Source organism: Bos mutus, chromosome 6 (assembly GCF_027580195.1).
Source record: "Bos mutus isolate GX-2022 chromosome 6, NWIPB_WYAK_1.1, whole genome shotgun sequence".
Classification (NCBI taxonomy): Eukaryota; Metazoa; Chordata; class Mammalia; order Artiodactyla; family Bovidae; genus Bos; species Bos mutus.
This window is the reverse complement of record NC_091622.1, coordinates 79545876-79568266: the sequence shown is the minus strand read 5'-3', so window position 1 is coordinate 79568266 and position 22391 is coordinate 79545876. Positions and strand designations below refer to the sequence as shown.

At 35.1% G+C, this 22391-nt stretch overlaps 1 pseudogene; it reads left to right on the top strand.

Moving 5' to 3' along the window:
* The first annotated feature begins 18598 nt into the window (after nt 1-18598).
* Nucleotides 18599-18979, top strand: LOC138988312 (histone H2B type 2-E-like; annotated as a pseudogene).
* The last annotated feature ends 3412 nt before the right edge of the window (nt 18980-22391 follow it).

Here is a 22391-nt window from a genome sequence, read left to right as displayed (position 1 = left end):
AAAGGACATACTATTGTTTTTTATTTTTCATTTAATTATCTTTAAAATGAGAGGTTACAGGTTAAGTATGACATTTTCAGGTAATCTAAGTTCTGTTTTTTGTTTTTTATTTTTGTTGTTTATTCTTTTTAAGATTTTTAATTAAGCAAGACCTTTTGACCAAATGACCAGCTATTTGTAAAGTCTAAAAATGTTTCTGTGAAGAATGTTAAATTGTTTACTTTTATTTCCATATTTGCATTGCTGAATAACTGAAGGGTTGAAAGATAGTAAATCCATGCATTCCGTAAAAATTCTTTTAATTTTTTTTAAAAACGTTGATTATATAGCTTATTATAAAATTTTGATTAAAACATATTGCTAGGGTCAAAATAAATGAAGGTGTTCACATATAGGTTAGACGTTTGCTGTGCTCGTAAACAATATATTTCATATTCTTCAGACTCACAAGGTAGAAATACATTGTTTATATTATTATATCTCCTATCTCACGAATTTCCTTATAAATAAGACTGTATGTTTTTTCAGTTGAGTTCAGTTCAGTCGCTCAGTCGTGTCCGACTCTTTGCTATCCCATGAATCGCAGCACGCCAGGGCTCCCTGTCCATCACCAACTCTGGGAGTTTACTCAAACTCATGTCCATTGAGTCGGTGATGCCATCCAGCCATCTCATCCTCTGTTGTCCGCTTCTCCTCCTGCCCCCAATCCCTCCCAGCATCAGAGACTTTTCCAATGAGTCAACTCTTCACATGAGGTGGCCAAAGTATTAGAGTTTCAGCTTTAGCAACAATCCTTCCAATGAACAATCTGGGCTGATCTCCTTTAGAATAGACTGGTTGGATCTCCTTGCAGTCCAAGGGACTCTCAAGAGTCTTCTCCAACACCACAGTTCAAAAGCATCAATTCTTTGGCACTCAGCTTTCTTCACAGTCCAACTCTCATATCCATACATGACTACTGGAAAAACCATAGTCTTGATTAGATGGACCTTTGTTGGCAAAGTAATGTCTCTGCTTTTTATTATGCTCTCTAGGTTGGTCATAACTTTCCTTCCAAGGAGTAAGTGTCTTTTAATTTCATGGCTGAAATCACATTCTGCAGTGATTTTGGAGCCCCCCCAAAAAAGTCAGCCACAATCTCTACTGTTTCCCAATCTATATCCCATGAAGTGATGGGACCAGATGCCATGATCTTTGTTTTCTGAATGTTGAGCTTTAAGCCCACTTTTTCACTCTCCTCTTTCACTTCCATCAAGAGGATTTTTAGTTCCTCTTCACTTTCTGCCATAAGGGTGGTGTCATTGGCATATCTGAGCTTATCAATATTTCTCCCAGCAATCTTGACTCCAGCTTGTGCTTCTTCCATCCCAGTGTTTCTCATGATGTACTTTGCATATAGTTACATAAACAGGGTGACAATATACAGCCTTGATGTACTCCTTTTCCTGCTTGGAACCAGGCTGTTCTTCCATGTCCAGTTCTAACTGTTGCTTCCTAACATGCACATAGGCTTCTCAAGAAGCAGGTCAGGTGGTCTGGTATTCCCATCTCTTTCAGAATTTTTCACAGTTTATTGTGATCCACACAGTCAAAGGCTTTGGCATAGTCAATAAAGCAGAAAGAGATGTTTTTCTGGAACTCTCTTGCCTTTTCCATGATCCTGCAGATGTTGGTAATTTGATCTCTGGTTTCTCTGCCTTTTCTAAAACCAGCTTGAACATCTGGAAGTTCACAGTTCATGTATTGCTGAAGCCTGGCTTGGAGAATTTTGAGCATTACTTTACTAGCATGCGAAATGAGTGCAATTGTGCAGTAGTCTGAACATTCTTTGGCATTGCCTTTCTTTGGGATTGGAATGAAAACTGACCTTTTCCAGTCCTGTGGTCACTGCTGAGTTTTCCAAATTTGTTCAAATATTGAGTGCAGCACTTTAACAGCATCATCTTTTAGGATTTGAAATAGCTTGACTGGGATCCATCACCTCCCCTAGCTTTTTTCAAAGGGATGCTTTCTAAGGCCCACTTGACTTCATATTCCAGGATATCTGGCTCTAGGTGCGTGATCACACCATCACGATTATCTTGGTCGTGAAGCTCTTTCTTGTATAGTTCTGTGTATTCTTGCAACTTCTTAATGTCTTCTGCTTCTGTTAGGTCCATAGCATTTCTGTCCTTTATGGAGCCCATCTTTGCATGAAATGTTCCCTTGGTATCTCTAATTTCTTGAAGAGATCTCTAGTTTTTCCCATTCTCTTGTTTTCCTCTATTTCTTTTCATTGATCACTGAGGAAAGCTTTCTTATCTCTCCTTGTTATTCTTTGGAATTCTTTATTCAGATACTTATATCTTTCTTTTTCTTCTTTGCTTTTCACTTATCTTCTTTCACAGCTATTTGTAAGGCCTCCTCAGACAGCCATTTTGTTTTTGATGGTCTTGATCCCTGTCTCCTGTAAAAAGTCACGAACCTCTGTCCATAGTTCATCAAGCACTATGTCTATCAGATCTAATCCCTTAAATCTATTTCTCACTTCCATTGTGAGAATAGGATTTGATTTAGGTCATACCAGAAAGGTATAGTGGTTTTCCCTACTTTCTTCAATTTAAGGTGAATTTGGCAATACGGAGTTCATTATCTGAGCCACAGTAAGCTCCTGGTCTTGTTTTTGCTGACTGTATGGAGCTTCTCCATTTTTGATGATAAAAATATAATCAATTTGATTTCAGTGTTGACCATCTGGTGATGTCCATGTGTAGTTTTCTCTTGCGTTGTTGAAAGAGGGTGTTTGCTATGACCAGTGCATTCTCTTGGCAAAACTCTGTTAGCCTTTGTCCTGCTTCATTCTGTACTCCAAGGCCAAATTTGTTACTCCAGGTGTTTCTTGACTTCCTACTTTTGCATTCCAGTTCCCTATAATAAAAAGGGCATCTTTTTTAGGTTTAATTCTAAAAGGTCTTGTAGGTCTTCATAGAATTGTTCAATTTCAGCTTCTTCAGTGTTACTGGTTGGGCATAGGCTTGGATTACTGTGATATTGAATGGTTTGCCTTGGAAATGAACAGAAATCATTCTGTAGTTTTTGAGATTGCATCCAAGTACTGCATTTCAGACTCTTTTGTTGACCATGATGACTACTCCATTTCTCCTAAGTGATTCCTGCCCACAGTAGTAGATATAATGGTCATCTGAGTTAAATTCACCCGTTCCAGTCCATTTTATTTCACTGATTCTTAAAATGTTGACGTTCACTCTTGCCATCACCTGTTTGACCACTTCAAGTTTGCCTTGACTCATGGACCTAACATTCCAGGTTCCTGTGCAATATTGCTCTTTACAGCATCAGATCTTGCTTCTATCACCAGTTACATCCACAACTGGGTATTGTTTTTGCTTTGGCTCCTTCCCTTCATTCTTTATGGAGTTATTTCTCCACTGATCTCCAGTAGCATATTGGGCACCTACTGACCTAGGGAGTTCCTCTTTCAGTATCCTATCATTTTACCTTTTCATACTGTTCATGGGGTTCTCAAGGCAAGAACACTGAAGTGGTTTGCCATTCCCTTCTCCAGTGGACCACATTCTGTCAAACCTCTCGACCATATCCATATGTTTTTAGGAAAGTCTTATTTAAAATTTTTAATCTTCAATTTGAAAGTTGATACTTGGACTACATGTAAAGAAATAATTATCATAAAAATAAAATAATGATGAGCACATTTCTTATGCCTTTCAGGTAACTTATAATTTAGGAAAGTTAATCTTATTTTGCATCCCAGAATATTTTTGTTTAAATATGATAAAATAATTTTCCCAGTGTTTAGGAGAAAATATAATACTTTAAATATGAAGATTTACATTTTACCCTTAAGATATTTACTCTTGTATTTAAGAAAATCTCATTTTACATAGTTTAAAAAAGGTTTAAATAAAAAGACATTATTGCCTTTACCAAGTAATGAAGAACTAAATGTGTTCTTTGTATTGCAAAATCTTAATTGAACTGGTGAGCAGAAAACTTGTAATTTTATATTAATTTCTAGGAGTAACACTTTTCTTCATAATCTTTCTTTTAAGTGTGTGTCAAGTATTGGATTAATTCATACATTTTATGCAGGAAGGAAGAGGTCTCTGTTACTCATTTTCTTTATGCCTTTTTAAAGGCACCTGTAGCATGGTGTCTTTCACAAAGTGAATGTCTCATACCATTTGTTAAAAAAAAACGAATAAAGATAAAAATCGATGTTTTACAACAATTTGCAATACCCACATAGACTTTAATATTTATTGTGACCATTATAAATTAGTTGAAGTTATTTTAATTAAAGTTGGAAATATATGCATATAGAATAATCAGAAGAAATGGTATAGTTGTGATATGTTCATATTTTCTTCCTCAGTCTGCTAGAATTCATTTAATATTTCTGAAGTTGGAATTGTGTAGCAAAAATAAGAAAACTTACTTCCTGTGAAATATGAGAATAACAGGCATTAAACATTTGGGATCAAGAGAAATAAAACAAGAGGGCAAATAGTTTAAAAAATAGTAAAACAATTATCAAATGATTGAGAGTTACATATGTAAATCATTTTGGATTAATTACTTACACACTTTAAGTAAAATCATATTACAATTTATATGAAATAAGTAAAACCTAAAAACATTATTTGTATAACCTTTAAATTAATACAGTAAGCATTGCAGAAAACCCTACTGCTGAAGGTACAGTATTATTCTTAACTTTTCTGATGCACTTATATGCTTGCACATTATTTATTTAATTTTAAATGTGCTATACTTTAATAATAACTGTCATAAAATTATATATTTATAATGACTATTGCATACATTTTAATACAAAATATATAAATGAGTATTTTATTTCCTTTGTTCAGTGTAGTAGGTTTTTAAAATTAAATTTCATTCTTTAATCTTATTGTAGAAGTTCCTTTACTGGGAAAATTTATGGATAAACAATTTTAATCCCACAGATGTTTTTAACAGTAACATAGAGAGTACTCAAAAGAAAAATGAAAAAAATATTTAATATTAATATGAGAAGGACAGCAGAAGTGATGACAAAAGAGCTTGTCATATAATTTATAAAAGAAAATTAGGGTTATCTGTCATAATAGCTACCTTTATTTTAATTTATACAGTAATTTTCTTCAAATAATTTCATAGTTTATAATAATGTATATATTAATATATAAATAATGGATAATCATTGTTAACTATTTTTATTTAGTGATCTCATAGTTGCCATTTTTTACTCATAATTTAATAATTTTGTAATTTCATATTTAAAATTCTTGAAAATTATTAGTTTGTATCATTATTATTTTCCAAACTTAGCTACATTTTCATCTGATAATGAAATTCCAAATAATTTTCATTGGATATATTTCCATTTTTTTTACATTAATGTTTACCTAACCTCAGTTACATAATACTGAGGTTTATATAAACCTCGATATGTTGAGTTTTACCATAATATGATTATGCTAATTGGCCACCTCATGCAAAGAGTTGACTCATTGGAAAAGACTCTGATACTGGGAGGGATTGGGGGCAAGAGGAGAAGGGGACGACAGAGACAGAGGATGAGATGGCTGGATGGCATCACCGACTCGATGGATGTAAGTTTGAGTGAACTCTGGGAGTTGATGATGTTTATTTTATATGTTTGCCTGGAATTCATGATTTTACCATTTGAAATTATTTAAAAGCACTACAATTTATTCTGGGTTAGATCAGTATCATTGACTATATCATGTATGCTTTGTATTGGTTGTGACATTTTTAATTGACATACTGGTTTGTCACTATCACAAATATTAATTGTATGTCTGCTTGTACCCTATTACATTTACATATTTGAAACAAAAATGTAGCATATATATGAAGTTGTGTCTTGGTTATTTTGACCAAAACTTAAGATTTATTATTATATGTTTCTAAAATATGTGTGTGTGTGTGTGTGCATGTTCAGCTGCTCAGTAGTGTTTGACTCTTCAACTCCATGGACTGTAGCCTGCCAGGCTCCTCTGTCCATAGAATTTTTCGGGCAAGACTACTGGAGCGGGTTGCTATTTCCTACTCCAGAAGATCCCGATCCAGGCATCAAACTACCTCTCTTGAGTCTCCTGCATTGGTAGGTAGACTCTTTACCATTGTACCACCTAGGAAGCCCCTTAAAATAAGTCAGTCAACATTAAATATGTATTATATTAAAAGTGTATTTCCAAGCAAATGTTTGCCAGAATCTATGTGAGTTTATATGACTTAAAGGGTACTCATGACACAATATGATATGAAAGGTGTTATCAGTTTAGTCTCTCAGTATTGTCTGACACTTTGTGATCCCATGGACTGCAGCACTCCAGGCTTTCCTGTCCATCACCAACTCCCTGAACTTGCTCAAACTTATGTCCATCGAGTCAGTGATGCCATCCAACCATCTCATCCTCTGTCATCTCCTTCTCCTCCCACCTTCAATCTTTCCAGCATCAGGGTCTTTTCTAATGAGTCAATTCTTCACATCAGGTGGCCAAAGTATTTGAGCTTCAGCTTCAGCCATCAGTCCTTCCAATGAATATTCAGGATTGATTTCCTTTAGGATTTACTGGTTGGATCTCCTTGCTGTCCAAGGGACTCTCAAGAGTCTTCTCTAGCATCACAGTTCAAAAGTGTCTTTTCTAATGAGGTCAGCTTTCTTTATAGTCCAAATGTCACATACATGACTACTCAAAAAACCATAGCTTTGACTCTATGGATCTTTGTTGGTAAAGTAATGTCTCTGCTTTTTAAAATGCTGTCTAAGTTGGTAATAGCTTTTCTGCCAAGGAGCAAGTATCTTTTAATTTTATGGCTGCAGTCACCATCTGCAATGATTTTGGAGCCAAAGAATATAAGTCTGTCACTGTTTCCATTGTTTCCCCATCTATTTGCCTTGAAATGATGGGACAACTTGCCATGATCTTCGTTTTTTGAATGATAAGTTTTAAGCAGCTTTTTCACTCTCTTATTTCACTTTCATCAAGAGGCTCTTTAGTTCCTCTTTGCTTTCTACCACAAGAGTGTTATACTTAGTGAATTTATATATTTTTCATAATTCATTGCAATGTAATGTGATTCCTTTAGGGAGAAGCAATCTGACAAACTCATAGAATGAGAATTTCTATAAGAATCTGATTTGAATCCTTTTTTTAAAAAGTTAAGTTCAGAAAAAAGTTAAATGTTTGAATGGGAAAAAAAAAATTCCTACAATAAAAGATACAAAATACAAAATGAATTACCAAGTTAATAATAGTTAATAGTTAACTGTTTAAAGAGAGATAATGGTGCTGTAGTTTATATTAGAACAGAAAAAAATTTAGGGGAAAATTAAAAGTGTCATTATTTTTAGTGAAGTTAAAATTTTCCAAACATACAAATTTTTTAATAATATCACTTTGCCCAATATGTAATTTTGTAGTGGGATTATCACTGTTACTATGTTATTATTTATTCAAAGTGACTGCTGATATTGTTAATATGTTACATTGTTTATAGCTTTATTAAGTCATCTAGACATATTCTTAGCCTAAAACTACTTTTATTCCAATTACCACAATATGTCAAATATAAAATTATTTTACTTTGATTGATCTTAGTTACCTGGCCATTTTCTAAAGTAACATTTTATAGATGCATACTTATTGAACTGTCCTATTCCTAAAAATACACACACATACACACATACACAGACATGTGCAGAAACACTTTCCCCTTGTTCATTGAAGGCAACTATTTCTGGGTATATTATTCAGTCCACAGTAATTTTTTTTTCTCAAAATCTCTCAAGTTTATTAAAGTGTCTTCTGAAGTTTAGTATTGTAAAGGGTCTAAAATAAATTTTATATTTGCTGTCATGCATGTATGCATCTGCTTGTTCTAATTCATTTTCCAGTGTACGGATTTAACACATGATTCACCTACAATGTAAAATACAGTAACAAAAATACAAAATAAACAGGAGGCAATAAGAACATATTGCAAACAAGGTGTTATCTTGTTTGTTATCAAGCTTTACCTGATTTATCAGTAGCCTTTTCAATTAATTAATTAAAGTATCAGTGGCATTTTTAAAGATGCAGATTCACATAATCTCTCAATTCATCTTTTAAAAATTATTTCTTTTTTTTTCACTGTTAAAATGTTTTAATATCAATGTAAAATGAGATCAGGATTCTACAAGCAAGTTAATCATTTCTTATACTTATTCCTCCCTTTATCTCTTTTGGGGACTAATTGGATTAAATAACTAGGAAACCTTCTCCATTTCTATAATCCTTTGTTTCTATATATTTCAAAACTTGTATCTTCATATCTTTATCTATAATTTATATTTTATTTTTATTTTCTATGTTACTCAATTTCTATTATATAATCACTTATTTTCTTTGGCAACCATAGTTTTTAATACTGGAATTACATTTTGTATGTACATGAGTATTTTTATGTCACACTATTCTGTTTTTGGTCTGTTTGCTCTAGTTTCATTAATTCAATATATTTTTCATTTATTTAGAGTTTACAAAATTTTCAAAATGCTCTCATTATTGTCAAAGGAAACTAAATTTTGTTTTCCTTTGAGCATGACCCTTGAATCTGGCATGTTGTATTTTTTATATGTTCAGTTGAGAAAACTAAGATGTGAAGAAGTAAGGGAACTTTCCCACTACCATATACCTAATAAAAGGTAGAATGAAGACACTATTACTGTCCCTGTGTTTAGTTCAATGGTAGCTTCCCAAAAGACATATTCACATTCTAGAGCTTACAAATGTGACTGTATTTGTGAGCAAAATTATTTGCAGATTAAATTAAGGATTTTGAAATGAGATCACCCTGAATTATTTCAGTGAGTCCTAAATACAGTAAATGTTTTTATGAGAGACACATGAAGAGGAGAAGAAGGCCATGTGAAGATGGAGGTAGAAATTATAATTATGAAGTCACACAACAGGAATCACTTGGAGCCACCAGAACTAAAAGGAGTAAGGAGGTATATACCCTCTTGGAAGAGAGACAAACCTGGTGGAACACAAGGCTGGTGACATAATTTTAAACTTCTGGGCTCCAGAAGTGTGAAGGAATGAATTCTGTTATTTTAAACTGAGTTTGCTGTAATTTAAGGAAGTCATAGGAAGCTAAAACAGCCTCCAGATTTTGGTGGCTAGAAATGGAGTGCTAGCCATTTGTCACAGTGCTGCTGTGCCAAATAACTAAAAATATGGAAATGGCTTAGAAATTAGATGAGTAAAGGCTGCAGCAGTTTTGAGGCTCATGAAAACCAAAGCCTAGATTGTCCTGAACAGAATGTTGGTAGAAATATGAATGTTAAAGGCACTTCTGTAAAGAGCTCTGAAGAATATAAGGGACATGTACCCGGAAAGTATTTGTCTATAGCCATCCATCCTGAACATGCCTGATCTCAGAAGCTAAGCAGGGTTGAGCCTGGTTAGTACTTGGATGGAAGACCATGGGCTTCCCTAGTGATTCAGACAGTAAAGAATCTGCCTGAAATGTGGGAGACTGGGTTCGATCACTGAGTTGGGAAGATCCCCTGGAGCAGGGCATGGCAACCAACTCCAATATTCTTGCCTGGAGAATCCCCACCCTGACAGGTTACAGTGCATGGGGTCACAAAGAGTCAAGCATGACTGAGTGGCTAAGCACAGCACAGCACCTGTTAAGTAGAAGAAAATAGGCACCCTTGTTATAAGGGCAAAAACTTGGCTGAAATTTGTTCTGTGGTTGTGTAGAAAGTAGAACTTGTAAGACATGGGCCTATATTTAGTTGAGATTTCCTAGTAAATATTGGAGATGTGATCTGGATTCTTCTTGCTACACATTGTAAAATATGAGAGGAAAAAGATAAATTAAGCAAAGAAGAAAGAGAACTTGATGATTTGGGGTGTTTTTAGCCTATGCAGTCTTCAAGGAATGATGAAATTAGGAAATAAAATACAGGATCAAATTGCCAACATCCATTGGATCATAGAAAAACCAAGAGAATTCCAGAAAAAATCTACTTTTGCTTTATTGACTACGCTAAAATCTTTGACTGTGTGGATCACAACAAACTGTGGGAAATTCTTAAAGAGATGGAAATAGCAGACCACCTTACCTGCCACCTGAGAAACCTGTATGCAGGTCAAGATGGAAGTTAGAACCAGACATGGAACAACGGACAGGTTCCAAATTGGGAAAGGACTACAACAAGGCTATATATTGTCACCCTGCTTATTTAACTTATATGCAGAGTACAACATGCGAAATGCCAGACCAGATGAAGCACAAGATGGAATCAAGATTGTCAGGAGAATTATCAATAACCTCAGGTATGCAGATGACACCACGCTTATAGCAGAAAGTAAAGAGGAACTAAAGAGCCTCTTGATGAAAGTGAAAGAAGAGAGTGAAAAAACTGGCTTAAAATTCAACATTCAAAAAACTAAGATCATGGCATTGAGTCCCATCACTTCATAGCAAATAAGTGGGGAAACAATGGAAACAGTGAGAGACTATTTTCTTGGGCTCCAAAATCACTGCAGAAGAAAAGAATATGCTGTTATGTTGGAAAAAGTATCAGAGGTATAAGAGATTTGGAAATTATTCCCATTTGACATGTCAGTCACTGATTTTTTTTTTCCCATACAGCTGAAGATGTATCTAAATTATTTTATTGACAAGAGATACATTTAAGATCTATGTGCCCAATCTGGCATTATTATCAGAAGCAGTTTAACCTTCTTATGTTTTAATTGACTGGCTAATAATAAAAAAGTAGAATTGAGTCAAAGCCAAAAAAGGTTTAGTTATTTTCTAAAATAAGTAAATTATCTTCTGTCAAATTGAGTAATCTATCAGACAAACAAACAAAAAAAAGGTTGATACATAAAAGGATTAAATAATTTTAGTTCTCAAATTAATGTTTTTAACTGCAATCTACAAGTCAATGTAGCTATATTTTGCAAAAGCAATCTAGTATTAAAACTGTGCCTATTTATTTTACAGTACTTGATTTTAATAGATCAATACTTTATGCTCTTAACACTTAATGTAGAGATCATTAATTGACTTTCCACATTGTAAAGTGCAGAACTCACGTTTTAAAACCTTAAATGCCAGACCAGTTCAACAGACAAAAGGGTAAACTCGTTAAACAAATAGCGTCTAAAATTGTATTTTGATTAAGAAAGAACTTTCTTTTTTTCAAACAATTTACATACATTGGTAAATTGTTACTCAGTTGGACTTTGCCTTTTAGGCACAGCATCTGCACTAACAGAGCCCTATTGATGAATTGAAATACAAGCCAGTTTAATGATTACTGAAGGATTATTAAACAATAACAACAAAAAAACTCTATGAAATTTTAAAACAATATAAGTATAAATAGTAAAGGTTAAAATTTAACTTTTGGAGAGATATACTTTTGAGTTTAGTAGCTTTTATTATACCACAAATTATGACAATCATCAAAATTATGAATCAATCTTCAGAAAAATTCACAGAAACGGCTACCTGAGAAAAATTCCCTATGTAAAATCAAAATTTAAATTTTTGTACCTCCATGTCATATCAAGTGTTTATTTAAAGTATTGGTTTCTTTTTAATTAAGAGAAAATTCTCTACCAAATGACAAAAGTTACTTTAATGAGAACTAAAATTTGGCAATAATAATAATAATAATAATAATAGGCAACTGATCCCTTTATGACATGGGCTACAAACCAGTCCTGACTGAAAGTAATCAATAGTAAAGGACATTACAAATGTTTAACTTATTTGTTAGGTAAAAGCCAATTTGTATCAAATAAAACCAAAATTATTGAATAAATGATGAATCAAATTTATACCTCAAGTCAATAACTGCATAATTCATAATATCTGTAAAAATAATTTATGTGAGATAGTAAATAAAAGTTTACATTGTAATTATCATATAGATTTAGATTTAAGAGAGTTCTTATAGATATTTTAAATTTCTAAGAATTTAGAGAGTTACTCTTCATTTGAAAAATTTTTTTCAAATGACAAACAACTTTTCTCATATCAGCACCAGAAACATGTGTCTAAAGGTTAGCAACTTCATGATCACCATCCTTTCAGAACAGCTCTTCGGTCATAAATTTAGTGTTTCTTTGGCTGCATCCATAATACTATCTTCATTGCCATATATTTATATCATTTTGTATCAACATTTTATACTAACATATATCCAAAAACACCCCACTCCAGTACTCTTGCCTGGAAAATCCCATAGGTGGAGAAGCCTGGTAGGCTGCAGTCCACGGGGTCGCTAGGAGTCGGATACAACTAAGCAACTTCACTTTATTTTTTCACTTTCATGCATTGGAGAAGGAAATGGCAACCCTCTCCAGTGTTCCTGCCTGGAGAATCCCAGGGGCGGTGGAGCCTGGTGGGCTGCCATCTATGGGGTCACACAGTGTCGGACACGACTGAAGCGACTTAGCAGCAGCAGCATGTCTGAAAGGTTGTTGTTGAATCACGCGAATACACCGGGATTCTTGGCCCCGGAGGAGAAGAATTCAATCCGGGGCCAGAGAGGAGGCTTGATCACTCAGAGCTTTTGTGTAATAAAGTTTTATTAAGGTATAAAGGAGATAGAGAAAGCTTCTGACATAGGCATCAGAAGCAGGCAGAAAGAGTACCCGCTTGCTAGTGTTAACAATGAGGTTATATAATCCAAAGAATGTCTGGAGGTTGTAAAGACTTCATCAGACCTACTCCCATAATTAACATTTTAAGATAACAGAAGGTTGAATCCAGACTGTCCTTAGGCAGGATACATTATTGGTATATAATCCTAAGGAATGTGGAGAAAGAAAAAAAAGTTTATCCTTTCTTCCTCCTTGAGAATTCCAGACCCCTCTCTCCTTGGGGACCCCTAGACTCCCTATCAACCTGCTTAGGAACTGACTCTCTCATATCCAAAAACAAGCAGCACTTCTGTCAAAATACTTGAGAATAATCCTTTTTGTTTTTTAAGAAATCATACTGCTACCTGAAAATCATTTTGTGTTTCAGCATTTACTCTCTCAATGCCACAAACTCTGGGATATTAGCATGATTTTCTCACTTTCTTTAAAAGAAATCACTTTTAATGCTTATATTTAATGCCCATGCATGTTGAAATGGAACACAATGATCTTTCTTATAAAGTAAAAAGGTAACTAGACTGCATATATTTCCAAATATTGCAGATGCTTTTCTTCTTCTTTTTTTTGCAGGTGATTTTCTTTCAAAGCAAGTCAAAGTTGTTTGTTTTGGTATAGCTTTTGCCTGACAAAGAAACTTCAAACCTTATAAAATTCTGAATAGTAGTTTTGTTTTTCCTAAATGAGTCTCAGAGTAGAAGAATTTTTCTCTGATGTGTTTTCAGGTACACAATACAGAAATGGGTTGCCAAGAAAACCATTAGTTTTATTTAGTTTCATCTTCCAAATCCCACATGATATGCTTTGAAACATTCAAAACACGTCACTGGATCTGTAGTAGGTCGTACCATTTGAAGAAGATATTTCTTCATTTATTTTGTTGTTGTTTAAAGCTACAAACAAGCTCAACCATTTTCAGAGAGCATGATTAGATGAGGGTGTATCTAATTTTTGTATGGCTTCTTTTATTCTGCAAGGCTTAAAAAGCATATATTTAGGGTTTACCAAAAGGTTTGTTCAGTTTTTTCTGTAAGATGGCTTTAGTAGAGCTTAGTTGTCTTTAACTTCATTTAAAACAGTTTTGTTGGATTGTGTTGTGACAACTGTCATATCACGATGCATTAAAAAAAAAAAAAAAAAAAAAAAACATCAAAATTGGCAAAAGCTTGTGTAATCATTTTAATATTGAAGATGGAAGAAAAAGCATTTGGGGCATATTATGCTTTATTATTTCAAGAAAAGCATACACTGAAAAACACAACTGAAACACATACAGTAAAGATGTGTGCCATGTATGAAGAAGGTGCTGTGACTGCTGGAATGTGTCATAAGTGGTTTGCCAAGTTTTGTACTGGAGATTTCTTGCTGGATGATGCTTCCCTGGTGGTTCATATAGTAAAGACTCTTCCTCCAATGAGGGAGGTCCATGTTCAATGCCTGAGTTAAGAAGATCCCCTTGAGATAGGGAATGGCTACTCACTCCAGTACTCTTGCCTGGAGAATTCCATGGACAGAATTGCCTGGTAAGCTACAGTCCATGTGGTTGCAACTTGTTGGACACAGCTGAGCAGCTAACACTTTTACTTTCTTTCACATGGAGAAGGTGTTGTGAGACATGAAATGTGTCAGAAGTGATTTGTCAAGCTATATACTGGATATTCCTTTCTGAATGATGCTCCATAGTCTGGTAGACAAGTTGAAGTTGATAGTGATCAAATCGAGACATTGTTAGTGTTAGTCTCTTGTGCTAAGTCGATTCAGTTTTGTCTGACTTCTTGCAACTCCATGGACTTTAGCCTGCCAGTCTCCTCTGTCCATGGGGTTCTCCAGGAAAGAATAGTGTAGTGGGTTGCCATTTCTTTCTCTAGGGGATCTTTCTGACCCAGGGATCGAACCTGGGTCTCCTGTGGCTCCTGCATTGCAGGTGAATTCTTTACCACTGAGCCACAGGGGAAGCTCATGCCTAAATAACTGACATACTCAAAATACCCAAGTCACGGATGGAAAATCATTTGCACCACCTTGGTTATGTTAATCACTTTGATGTTTGGGTTCCACATCAGATCAGATCAGATCAGTTGCTCAGTCGTGTCCAACTCTTTGCGACCTCATGAATCGCAGCACTTCAGGCCTTCCTGTCCATCACCAACTCCCGGAGTTCACTGAGACTCATGTCCATCGAGTCAGTGATGCCATCCAGCCATCTCATCCTCTGTCATCCCCTTCTCCTCCTGTCCTCAGTATCTCCCAGCATCAGAGTCTTTTCCAATGAGTCAACTCTTCACATGAGGTGGCCAAAGTACTGGAGTTTCAGCTTTAGCATCATTCCTTCCAAAGAAATCCCAGGGCTGATCTCCTTCAGAACGGACTGGTTGGATCTCCTTGCAGTCCAAGGGACTCTCAAGAGTCTTCTCCAACACCACAGTTCAAAAGCATCAATTCTTTGGCGCTCAGCCTTCTTCACAGTCCAACTCTCACATCCATACATGACCACAGGAAAAACCATAGCCTTGACTAGATGAACCTTTGTTGGCAAAGTAATGTCTCTGCTTTTGAATATGCTATCTATGTTGGTCATAACTTTCCTTCCAAGGAGTAAGCGTCTTTTAATTTCATGGCTGCAGTCACCATCTGTAGTGATTTTGGAAGTTAAGCCAAATATATATATATATATATATATATATATATATATATATATATACACATACTAGACTATATTTCCCCATGTGATTCTGTGATTCTCTACTTAAATGTAACAAAAATTTTTTTTTCAGGATTATTCACTGGTGGATACTCCTGTTACTCAAGCATTCTGTTTTAAAAACAAACTGTGACAGGTGATGAATAAGGGATACTGTACAATAATGTGGAATGGAAGACATTGTGGGCCAACTGAAATGAACCATTACCAACCACACCAAAGACCTGTCCTCATCCAAGGAAGATGTTATGTATATGGTGGAATTTGTAGAAGTATTCTATTATGAGCTCCTTCTAGAAAACTAAATTATTAATTCCAGCAAGTGTTGTTCTTAATTATACTAATTGAAAGCACTTGACAAAAAGCATCCACAATTAGTCAACAGAAAACGTACAATCTTCCATTAGGAAAACAATGACCAGGCAAAAACTGTTAGTTTGGCTAGGAATTTCTTATTCATCTACCATAGTCATCAGACATTGCACCTTTGGATGTCCATTTATTTCAGTCTTTGCAAAATTATCTTAATGGGAAAAAAATCAATTGCCTGGAAGACTGTAAAAGGCACCTGGAACAGTTTGCTCAAAAAGATAAAAAGTTTTGGGAAGATGGAATTATGAAGTTTCCTGCAAAATGGCAGAAGGTAGTGGAACAAAATGGTGAAGATGCTGTTCAATAAAGTTCTTAGTAAAAATGAAAAATGTGTCTTTTATTTCTAATTAAAAACTCAGGGAAACTCTGGTCAACCCCAAATTAACTGTGGTTCTCTCCAGCTCTTTTTTCTCCCTTTATGATGTTACTGTTGTTACAAATTGCTTTTGTACAATGTATTCCCATTAATGTAGGTCAGTATTTATTATTTTCATGCATTTTAAAGCATACAGGAAATGCAAAAAGTGTTTTAAGCCAAAATTACAGTAATTCTAGTTTTTATGTTTATCTGTGTAGAAATCTTTGTTTCTTCAAATGGCTTTGATCTACCATTTTGTTTCCTCTTCTTTATCCTAATGGACTGAATTTAACATTTCTTGTTGGGCATATCTAATGCCATCAAACTGTATTAGCTTTTGTATATCTGAGAATGTCTTAATTTTCCCCTTGTTTTTGTTGGTTGTTTTTGTTGAATATAGAATTCTTAATTCTACTTTCAGCACAATAAACATGTCTTCTTGCCTCCTGGCCTTTATGGTTTATAGTAAAAAGTGAATTGTAAATATTATTGAGAATTTCTTGCACTTGATGTGTCACTTTCTTTGTTGCTGTCAAGATTTTCTTTTTGACATTTGCTTTTAACACTTTGATTATAATGTGTTACTGTGAGCTGTAATTTAGAATTGATCCTCCTTGAAATTCCTTGATCTTAAATTTGGAATTTAATGATTTTCATCAAGTTTAGGATGTTTGGGGGCATTATTTATTTAAATATTAGTTTGCTACCTTCTTTATCTCTTCTGCTTATGAAGCTTCCATAATAAGTGTTGGTGTGTGTGAAGGTGTTGTGTGTGAAGGTGTTCTACAGGTACCTTAAGCCATATTTATTTTTCTCCCTTCTTTTACTTTCTGCTCCTAAGATTGCATGGTGTTAATTGTCACATTTTCTAGGTTAATAATTCTTTATTAAACCTGCTTAAGTCCACTGCTGAACTCCTCTAAATAAAAATTTCATTTCAGTTATTGTATTTTCCAGGTCCAAATCTAAGTTTGCTTCATCTATATAATCTCTTTTTCATTATTGATATTTCCCTTCAGCTCAAATGGTAAAGAATCTGCCTGTGAGGCAGGAGACCAGGTTTTGATCCCTGGGTTGGGAATTTCCTCTGGAGAAGGGAATGGCAATCCACTCCAGTATTCTTGCCTAGAGAATTCCATGGACAGAGAAGCCTTGAGGGCTGCAGTGTGTGGGTTGCAAAGAGTCAGACATAACTGAGTGACTAACACACACACACACACACACACACCATTCCTTTGCCTTCCATTAGTTATTTGTCCATGGTGTCCATCAACCCTCTAAACACATTTAATGTGAGAGTTCAAGTTCTTTTCTAGGGTGTCCAATACGTGGGCTTCCTCTTGGATAACTTCTATTAACTTATGTTTTTTTTTAACAGTGAATAGACTGTAGTTTCCTGTTTTTGTTTTTTTTTTTTTTTCCTTGTTATTTGAAATTAATTTTGTTGTTGTTGAGAACTGGACATTTTTAATAATATAATGTGCTAATTCTAGAAATCATATTCTCCCCCCTTTCCTGGTGATTGCTTATGTTACCAACACAGAGTTGTGATACTCTGTTTTTTTAGTGACTTTTTCAAACTGTTCAGCAAGGGCTATTTTTCTTGTTCTGCATGGCTAGTTGTCTCTCTTTTGTTATCTCTGTAGTCAGCCAGCGACCTAACATAAGGAGAAGGGAAGGGTGGAGGAGAAGGAAGTATTCTGTCTTTTTAAATTCCTTGTAATTGGTGTTATCAGGAAAGCTACTTCAGATGGAAGGGACAGAAACAATGGCTGTTCCTTGTACTAGCGATTCAAGCATATGAAAAGACACAACCCTGATCCTTGGAGAATAAAGTCCTTATTGTCCAAACCAGAACCATGAAATGCAGGCCAGATCCCCCATGACTACCTAACTGGCCTGGAAAATGGTGGCTACTACACTAAATACTGAGGCCTTGAGTCATGTAGGACTCTTTGTGACCCCGTGATCTGTCCATGGAATTCTCCAAGGCAAGAATATTGGAGTGGGTTGTCATTCTCTCCTCCAGGGGATCTTTCTGACATAGGGATGGAACCCGGGTCAACTACATTTCAGGCAGATTTTGTTACTGTCTTAGCTACCAGGATATTGTCCTTGGGGTTGCAAAAAGTCGGACGTGACTGAGAGACTTTCACTTTCACAAGCTACCAGGGAATCCCAACACTAAATACTAAAATTTATTAAAATTTACCAGATTCTTTATTAAGCAATCCCTTAATCCTGCAAATTTTGACTAGACTCCAGAATTCTAAAATAGTTGATTGTGACGATTTTTGCTGACCGAATTATTGTTTCCATGGAGGGAATTAATTTGGGCATTTCTTACTCTGCCACCATTCATTTGGTCTTTTCCACTATTTATCTACTACTTTCATTATCTTTCAAGATCTTTCTGTGTTGTTGGGTGTTGTCATTATAGACATGCCTGAACTGGCTAAGTCCTCTCCTGCCCCTAAAAAGGGCTCTAAAAAAGCTGTGACCAAGGCCCAGTAGAAGGACAGCAAGAAGCGCAAGCGCAGCTGCAAGGAGAGCTACTCCGTGTACCTGTACCAGGTGCTGAAGCAAGTCCATCTGGACAGCGGCATCTCGTCCAAGGCCATGGGAATCATGAACTCCTTCGTCAACGACATTTTCGAGTGCATCTCTGGCGAGGCATCGCGCCTGGTGCATTACAACAAGCGCTTGACTATCACATCCAGGGAGATCCAGACCGCCAGGCGCATGCTGCTACCTGGGGAGCTGGCCAAGCACACTGTGTCCGAGGGCACTAAGGCTGTCACCAAGTATACTAGCTCCAAGTAAATATAATATGCCTAGCCACTGTTAACGGAGAAGGCAATGGCACCCCACTCCAGTACTCTTGTCTGGAAAATCCCATGGACGGAGGGCCTGGTGGGCTGTAGTCCATGGGGTCACTAAGAATTGGACATGACTGAGCGACTTGACTTTGACTTTTCATTAATATATGATAACAGAATGGGAGATATTATGTTTGATATTTATAAAAAATAACAGATTTTAAAATAAATATTTTCATTTTAAAAGAAAATAGAAAATCATCAAATGGTATTAATGCTAAATTCTCCAACATAAAAAGTACTAGATACTGAATAAATATTTCAGGATCAAAGGGTATAAAATATTATGTGTAAAACCTTTTAAATAATTTTTCAGGAGTGAAAAATGGATGGTTATATTCTTTCATTTTCTCAAATATACATTTTCCCATCAATCCAGATTTTCAAGCCAGTTACTATATCAATATTTAAAGGTGTTTTATCTTTTATCCTTTTTCTGTAATAATAAATAAAGTAAAACTCAATATATTGAAATAGAAACTGGTTCCCTCCTATCATTATTATTTTCCTTTGTTTGATTACATTCTTGGTTTGATTGCATTCTTTGTTTTGTTTGATTAAATTTTATGTTTAAAACCACATTTTTTTCCTCCAGAGAAATTTAATGCACATTCAAATTACCAATATCTGTAATTTTTGACAATAAAAGTCTGTTGACCATAGAAATGGACATATGACAGGAAATATGATGCAAGATTGTATAGTCTTTTGTTCTCAAGACTGTGGATATTGCTTTATGTTTGTTTGCCTTTAAAAATTGTTTTAAAAACATCAAAAGGCACACCTGGATTTTCTCTACTTCAGGTGGCCTGTATCCCCTGCCACCCCCCACCCCCCGCACCCGCCCACAACACTTCTTTGGAAGTAAAAAATAAAGTCTCTATTTGGGGCCAGCAAAAGTATAATGAGGATGTATTGCAATACCATTTTTTTTTCACTATGGCCTTATTAGGAAATATACACTTGACTTGAAATAGCTCTCTCATTGGGGTTTCCAATGGAGGGAAATAATTCTTCATCTCAGCTTAATGTAAAATTTCTGTTATAATCATTTAGTTTCTCAAATCCCAAGAGAGATGTATGTGTGGTTGATTTGTCTTTATGTTTCTTCTATAGGTTTTGTTTCCTTACTTGTAGCTTAAATGAGTTATATTTTCTCTATATTGTCTATGATGATCTCAGGTCTGTTCTCCCTGCCTGTAATTTAGTTTTGAACATAGGATTTACTGCCCCTTATTATTGATATTGTTAAATAAGTAGTGCTGGGTTTTTTTTTAATCCATTATTTAGCTATGAAGCTTTTTAGTTTAATGTATCTTTTATTAAAATGCATAATTGTTTAACAAATATGTGCACATTTTATTGTTATTTACCATAAAAAACAAAGAATATTTCTTCTGTTCTTTAATTGGGTTTTATTTTTGTCTTAACCACATTTCTTTCCCACGTATGATAATTAATTTGTATGTTAAAGGCTAGTCTAGATGTTGCTGTGAAGGCATTTTTAAGATGATTAGCATTTAGATCAGCTGACTTTGAGTAAAGTGAATTATCATTTCTTTCCAAGAAAGAAAAAATTTGCCTATAGGTTGCCTTTTCATATTGTTCATGGGGTTGGCAAAAGAAAAAAGGAAAGATAAAACCATCTGAAAGCAGAGTTCCAAAGAAAAGTAAGGGGAGGTAAGAAAGCCTTAAGTTAACAATGAAAACAAATAGAGGAAATCAACAGAATGGGAAAAACTAGAGATCTCTTCAAGAAAGTTAGAGATAAGAAGGGAACATTTCATGCAAAAATGGGCACAATAAAGGAAAAAAAAAGTATGGACCCAACAGAAGCAAAAGATATTGAGAGGTGACAAGAATACATGTAAAAACTGTAAAAAAAAAAAAATTCTCAGTGACTCAAATAACTACAATGTTGTGATCACACCTATAGTGAGATATCCTAGAGTGTGAAGTCAAGTTTACTTTAGGAAGCATCAGTATGAACAAAGCTAGTGGAGGTCATGGAATTCCAGTTAAGCTATTTCAAATTCTACAAGTTGATGCTGTTAGAAATCCTGCAGTCAATATGCCAGCATTTTGAAAATCTCAGCAGTGGCCACAGAGTGGGAAAAGGTCAGTTTTCATTCCAATCCCAAAGTAGGGAAGTGCCAAATAATACTCAAACTACCACACAATTGAACTCATTTCATGTGCTAGTAAGGTAATGCTCAAAATTCTTCAAGCTAGGCTTCAACAGTATGTGAACCAAGAACGTCCAGAAGTATAAAATGGATTTAGAAAAGGTGCAGGAACCAGCGATCAAATTGCCAACATCAGTTAGATCATAGAAAAAGCAAGAGAATTCCAGAAAAAAACATCTACTTCTGCTTCATTGACTATGCTAAAGCCTTTGACTGTGTGAAAAATTCTTAAAGAGTCGGGAATGCCAGATCACTTTATCTGCCTCCTGAGAAACCTGTATTAAGGTCAAGAAGCAACAGTTAGAACCAGATATGGAAAAACAAACAGGTTCAAAATTGGAAAGGAGTATGTTAAGAATGTATATTGTTACTGTGCTTATTTAACTTATAGGAAGAATACATCTATATCATGTGAAATATTGGGCTGGTTGAAACTCAAACTGTAATCAAGATTTCTGGGAGAAATAGTAATAACCTCAGATATGCAGGTGACACCACATTGATCCCAGAAAGTGAGGAGCAACTAAAGAGCCCCTTGATTCAGGTGAAAGGGGAGAGTGAAAAAATTGGCTTAAAACTCAGCATTAAAAAATAATAATAATAATAAGATCATGGCATCCAGTTCCATCACCTCATGACAAATAGATGGGGAGAAAATGGAAACAGTGGCAGACTTTATTTTCTAGGGCTCCAAAATCACTGTGGACAATGATGCAGGCATGAAATTAAAAGACACTTGTTCCTTGGAAGAAAATCTATGACAAACCTGGACAGCGTAATAAAAAGCAGAGACATCACTTTGCCAACAAAGTTCCATATAGTCAAAGCTATAGTTTTTTCAATAGTTTTTCCACATGTCACGTATGGATGTAACAGTTGAATCATAAAGATAGCTGAGAGCTGAAGAATTAATGCTTTTGAACTGTGGTGCTGGAGAAGACTCTTGAGAATCCCTTGGAAAGCAAGGAGATCAAACCAATAGTCCTAAAGGAAATCAGTCCTGAATATTCATTGGAAGGACTGATGATGAAGCTCCAATTATTTGGCCACCTGATGCCAAGAACTGACTTGTGGAAACAAGACCCTGATCCTTGGAAAGATTGAAGACAGGAGTAAAAGGGGTGACAGAGGATGAAATGGTTGTATGGCATTGTCAGCTCAATGGACATG